Source organism: Homalodisca vitripennis, unplaced genomic scaffold, assembly GCF_021130785.1.
Source record: "Homalodisca vitripennis isolate AUS2020 unplaced genomic scaffold, UT_GWSS_2.1 ScUCBcl_13297;HRSCAF=23471, whole genome shotgun sequence".
Classification (NCBI taxonomy): domain Eukaryota; kingdom Metazoa; phylum Arthropoda; class Insecta; order Hemiptera; family Cicadellidae; genus Homalodisca; species Homalodisca vitripennis.
The window spans coordinates 1-6,601 of NW_025789423.1; the positions used below are offsets into that span (position 1 = coordinate 1).

Genomic DNA, 6,601 nt, shown 5'->3' on the forward strand with positions numbered 1-6,601 from the left:
ACTTGTTTTAATTTTTTACCTGGCACGAAAAAAGCCCAACTTTTAATATTCAGAGTGTCTAAACTTAGGAGGATGACATAAGTAAAACTATTCTGTCACGCCAATGTTAAAAGCTGAGATGCCAATCTAGCCTTTGTCTGACCCGGAACATGGGAAGAGTGGACTCTAAAAGGAATTAATAATCGTCCTCCAATTCCTCCATTCGGGATTTTACAAAACTCAAAATTCTGTGTTAATTTGGAACTATGCATTCCAGCTGCGGTCATTTGTTCCAACGCTATTACAAGCCGTAATTGAGCTCTTAAATGCGCCTCAACATTCTCCCTTCGGGGCTTCTTGTCCTCTCGCCAGGAACCTCAAAAACACCAAACTCGGGCTTGCGTAGATGTTCAAGGCACCAGGCGAAAATCGCCATTCACCAAACAATCAAGACAAATAAATTACAACAATAAAACAACAAAGCGTAAGCAACAACTTACTTAGTAAACCTAGTGGGACTCAACTCACAAAAAGGCTTACCACTGAACGAGGTACAATGTGGAAGAACTCAACACCTGCTACCTAATAGTAAGGATACCCTGCAATTATACACTAAACCACAACCTAACAAACAACAGAAGCAATATAATATAACAAAACAACACCATTTGACTAGGGGAGAAGTAGAGTACAGTTAGATAAATTTAGCGTGTTAAGCAATTTAGAGTCCCTTGCTCCCTGCAAAGGGTAAAGTCTGCAGGAAGCAAGGACACTAAACCATAATTCCACCCGGGTATCCTGTGCTAGGGCGAGCTTCCTAATGGAAAAAAAAGTTGTGTTACTCTAATACCTCCCCCTACCTAACACTAACCTACACCAACAAAACAAAACCAGAACTGAGAGGACAGCTGAGAGAGTAGCGAACCACGCTCTGCTACCATTGATGAAACCGTTATCATCGCCGCTCGCACAACGCACAGCAAAACAGCAGGGAAAGGAAGCGCGCGCCCATGGCGTGCGCGAACGAGGATGACCGGAATCAAAACTAACTAGGTAAAATAAGTACACCGATGGTCAGTTATACTCCCCCAGGCCCAATTCATTTCACTAAGACAAACATAGGCCTATCCAGTCACAATAGAAATATATATAGTAATAAAATACTATAAATAAAAAAAAAGATAAAGTGCGCTGCGAGTAGTAGATACCTCAAACAATCCTTGTCAGGGTGCACCTGCAATTACAAAATTAGAAACGCCATAAATTTGAAAACAAGAAATGCCAATTTTTCACCCGGTTATTTTCTTTTTTTTCGGCCTAAGGGCGGGCTCTCTAATGAAATTGCCAAGAAAATAATCTTAAATGATATCTAATAACTAACTCCCCCCCCACCCCAACCCATATAAATTAACAAAATATGAAACTATATAAATGGCAATACCAATAACAATAACAAAGTATAATAAAGAATATAAAGCAGAGCATCTCAGGAAGACTAGAAGCAGGGTGTTGACTATGAAGAAATGTCCATCATGGTGGCCCTCCTTCAGCTATGAGCGCAAAAAGGCGCAAGTTCTCTGATACACCTTGTTTGTTCCCCCCCACCCCCCCCCCCCCCCCCCCCCCCCCCCCCCCCCCCCCCCCCCCCCCCCCCCCCCACTGGAACAGCGCATGACTGGAGAGATGAACAGGAAGGAAACAATTCATCTCTTGGAACCTCATCAGTGAGGGGCCGTAGCCCCAGTTCCCGCACTTAAACTTAGGCCGCTACATGTCAGAAGGCACGAACAGCTATCAGCAAAAACTAACCAAAAACACTTAATTGGAAACCAAACAATTTACAACTGGAAAGCTAATCCTAACTTGTACACCACGGCTCGGTAGTCTTTGGCCCTACTCTCCCCGGAAAGGCATACTCAAACGCCTTTTCAAGTATGGGTCAGTGGCCCCTCTTGCAAGCCCAATTAATACCACACAGCACATACACTATATAAAACACAATCATGAAGCCTGGGGAGATATAGGGTATTGAAACCGGCTCAATCCTATAACAAGATATCTCTTATAGTCAGGAGTAGTAGGTACTTAAAGAATAAAAATCATGTGAAATTAATGGTGAAAATATCTGTCAACTCTCAAGTTAGATATTTGCACATCCTAGATATGAAGTCGATTTGGCTGCGTGATGTATGATTTTAATTTGTTACGCATAGTATGTCATTCAAGCCGCCCGGGTTCGATTCATAAGCCTTAGGATAAGAATGTTTTTAACTATACCCGAGTAAACGTATACGAGAGTCGTTGTAGAAATTGACGGAATAAGAGTATTCTTGTGTAGTTTTCTCGATTTGTGATTTATGCCTTGCTTGGTATTTACCACTAAATCATGGGCATACCGTCGTTAAAATATCCGCGTTAACAGAGAGATAAAAAAGACTTCCGGACTCTTATTTAGGATTATCTGTATCTGTAATTGTACATTTTTGATGACATTCCTTTCCTTATAGGTCAAATTTCTATCATAAGAGATTTGATACTGATAGAGGGAATCGAGTCTAAAGAAGATTTACACGGCTCGCACGAATTTTATTCCTTGTGCGAACCGTTGTAGAAAGATATGGGGTAATCACATATATGAAATTTGTCAATAAAAAAAAGCATAATTTATTTCAGGGGTATTTAACCTTGAGCACACTTAGTAAATAGTTGATTCAACATTAATTACTTTTAAAAATTATATTATACTATTTTTCAGGTATAAAAATTGAAAATGTTTGGGTACAAAGTTAATTTGATTATGTCCTATTGAAAATAGCCTACAATTAATCTAAAATTATACCTCTAGTTTTGTATTAATTTATTTTTCTCGTGTTCATTAGTCAAAAGTATATCGTAACATTGACATAGAGTAGTTCTACGAGGTTCAAATGTAATTATATGGGTTTTTTTTAGTTTTATTGTAACCTTTGAAAAACAAACTAATTTTATTCGGACATCTCTCAAAATGTAGACTATGCAAGAGATCTGTCTTATCTCCACTAAATTGTAGTAACAGATTTTAAATGACAGGCATGCGTCTTAGTTACATGTAATATTATTAGTATATTTACGAACAACAACTTAAAATAAACAACTGATATGAAAAGAAATACTTTCTCTTTTACTAATGAATTGTATTATGTTTCAGAAAACTTTAAGCCACTAATGCCAAAAGATCTGGTACCGTAAGTTGTCTAAATTAGTATGTTTACAAAGATATCGTATAGCCATTCTGAAACCGCTGTTTTAGTCAAATGTTTAGATTGACGTAAAACGTTGTTATAAGATAATATCAATCATATAGACAGTTAGTTGGTGGCATTTTCTAACCTCAAGGATGCGCCTACTTACTTTCAGGTGGCCTCGTTCCTGTAGTCGGCGCGACAACTCTCTTCGACTCACAGTGACAAATCAACATTTTTCATGTGTGTGTTGCAAAACCACACAATGGTATGAATGGTGAATGAATGTGAGTGTGAATGTGAGTGTGAATGAGCGTATGAATGTTACTACAACTGACTCTCCACATGCAAACTACACTTCATCCATACCAGGTACGTACTTTTCTGTCATCATTTCTTAGATTTACACGTATATACTAATTGAAATAATCATCATACCATGCAAAAGGCAAAAGTTTAAGTTTAGAAATCCTTATTTAATATATTAACTAGATATATGTATAATAATATCACCTTACCGTTTATACGCAAGATTTACATGTTTTTTATTTATTATTTCAGAGCTCTGTCGGCTTTGCAGTAGGAGGCTGCCCCACCTACACAATACACACACTACAACACTACCGGTAATTTCATATTTACATTTAATTTTGACTATATTTGACTAAAATTATAGTTTCAGAATGGCTCATTACTATACAAGTTGTCTATACATTTTAAATTTACTTCTATTATTTTCAACTAGACCACGTATTGAATACTGTACTTGTTTGATTTTTGGCATAAATGCCTTTATGTACTATTTTTATATATGTTAGAGTAAGATATAGTTTCAATATTTAGAATAATTAATTTTGTACTTGTATTTCCGATACGAATAACAATGTAAAAAATTGACATGTACCTTTAACCCAGTAGTTAGGTAATTGTGTGATCGTCTCAAAGTGGTCGATTGATATGGAATGTCTCCGCCTCTCCTTGAACGCCTTTGTATAATATGTAGTAAAACCTATCATGATAGACTGATGGAATAAATCGACCTCGTGTTCTACGTCGATGCCAATGACTTTTCTGAAGTGATAGCCACGTCGCCAACCACCCATCGACATCGACATCGACACGACCGCATGAAAGCCTGACTTAAGATGGGATACAGACGTAGCGCCCTGTGTGTCTGGCCAGAAGCGAGAACGACATCCGTGAGTTGGCATCGTTCAATATAAACCCTTTTGTTCCACCCCTATTCTTAACTTGTCATATGTTTTTTAGTTTACTCTCGATTACCACAAGATTTATTGCTTCTAAGAGTCAGGATATAACTATCCTATAACAAGATATCTCTTATAGTCAGGAGTAGTAGGTACTTAAAGAATAAAAATCATGTGAAATTAATGGTGAAAATATCTGTCAACTCTCAAGTTAGATATTTGCACATCCTAGATATGAAGTCGATTTGGCTGCGTGATGTATGATTTTAATTTGTTACGCATAGTATGTCATTCAAGCCGCCCGGGTTCGATTCATAAGCCTTAGGATAAGAATGTTTTTAACTATACCCGAGTAAACGTATACGAGAGTCGTTGTAGAAATTGACGGAATAAGAGTATTTTTGTGTAGTTTTCTCGATTTGTGATTTATGCCTTGCTTGGTATTTACCACTAAATCATGGGCATACCGTCGTTAAAATATCCGCGTTAACAGAGAGATAAAAAAGACTTCCGGACTCTTATTTAGGATTATCTGTATCTGTAATTGTACATTTTTGATTACATTCCTTTCCTTATAGGTCAAATTTCTATCATAAGAGATTTGATACTGATAGAGGGAATCGAGTCTAAAGAAGATTTACACGGCTCGCACGAATTTTATTCCTTGTGCGAACCGTTGTAGAAAGATATGGGGTAATCACATATATGAAATTTGTCAATAAAAAAAAGCATAATTTATTTCAGGGGTATTTAACCTTGAGCACACTTAGTAAATAGTTGATTCAACATTAATTACTTTTAAAAATTATATTATACTATTTTTCAGGTATAAAAATTGAAAATGTTTGGGTACAAAGTTAATTTGATTATTGAAAATAGCCTACAATTAATCTAAAATTATACCTCTAGTTTTGTATTAATTTATTTTTCTCGTGTTCATTAGTCAAAAGTATATCGTAACATTGACATAGAGTAGTTCTACGAGGTTCAAATGTAATTATATGGGTTTTTTTAGTTTTATTGTAACCTTTGAAAAACAAACTAATTTTATTCGGACATCTCTCAAAATGTAGACTATGCAAGAGATCTGTCTTATCTCCACTAAATTGTAGTAACAGATTTTAAATGACAGGCATGCGTCTTAGTTACATGTAATATTATTAGTATATTTACGAACAACAACTTAAAATAAACAACTGATATGAAAAGAAATACTTTCTCTTTTACTAATGAATTGTATTATGTTTCAGAAAACTTTAAGCCACTAATGCCAAAAGATCTGGTACCGTAAGTTGTCTAAATTAGTATGTTTACAAAGATATCGTATAGCCATTCTGAAACCGCTGTTTTAGTCAAATGTTTAGATTGACGTAAAACGTTGTTATAAGATAATATCAATCATATAGACAGTTAGTTGGTGGCATTTTCTAACCTCAAGGATGCGCCTACTTACTTTCAGGTGGCCTCGTTCCTGTAGTCGGCGCGACAACTCTCTTCGACTCACAGTGACAAATCAACATTTTTCATGTGTGTGTTGCAAAACCACACAATGGTATGAATGGTGAATGAATGTGAGTGTGAATGTGAGTGTGAATGAGCGTATGAATGTTACTACAACTGACTCTCCACATGCAAACTACACTTCATCCATACCAGGTACGTACTTTTCTGTCATCATTTCTTAGATTTACACGTATATACTAATTGAAATAATCATCATACCATGCAAAAGGCAAAAGTTTAAGTTTAGAAATCCTTATTTAATATATTAACTAGATATATGTATAATAATATCACCTTACCGTTTATACGCAAGATTTACATGTTTTTTATTTATTATTTCAGAGCTCTGTCGGCTTTGCAGTAGGAGGCTGCCCCACCTACACAATACACACACTACAACACTACCGGTAATTTCATATTTACATTTAATTTTGACTATATTTGACTAAAATTATAGTTTCAGAATGGCTCATTACTATACAAGTTGTCTATACATTTTAAATTTACTTCTATTATTTTCAACTAGACCACGTATTGAATACTGTACTTGTTTGATTTTTGGCATAAATGCCTTTATGTACTATTTTTATATATGTTAGAGTAAGATATAGTTTCAATATTTAGAATAATTAATTTTGTACTTGTATTTCCGATACGAATAACAATGTAAAAAATTGACATGTACCTTTA

At 35.6% G+C, this 6,601-nt stretch overlaps 1 long non-coding RNA gene across 1 annotated transcript; it reads left to right on the forward strand.

Moving 5' to 3' along the window:
• The first annotated feature begins 3,345 nt into the window (after positions 1-3,345).
• On the forward strand, positions 3,346-6,320 carry LOC124375103. The gene is made up of 4 exons (XR_006923656.1): positions 3,346-3,572; positions 3,762-3,826; positions 5,868-6,064; positions 6,254-6,320. It is a non-coding gene; the product is annotated as an uncharacterized LOC124375103 (long non-coding RNA).
• The last annotated feature ends 281 nt before the right edge of the window (positions 6,321-6,601 follow it).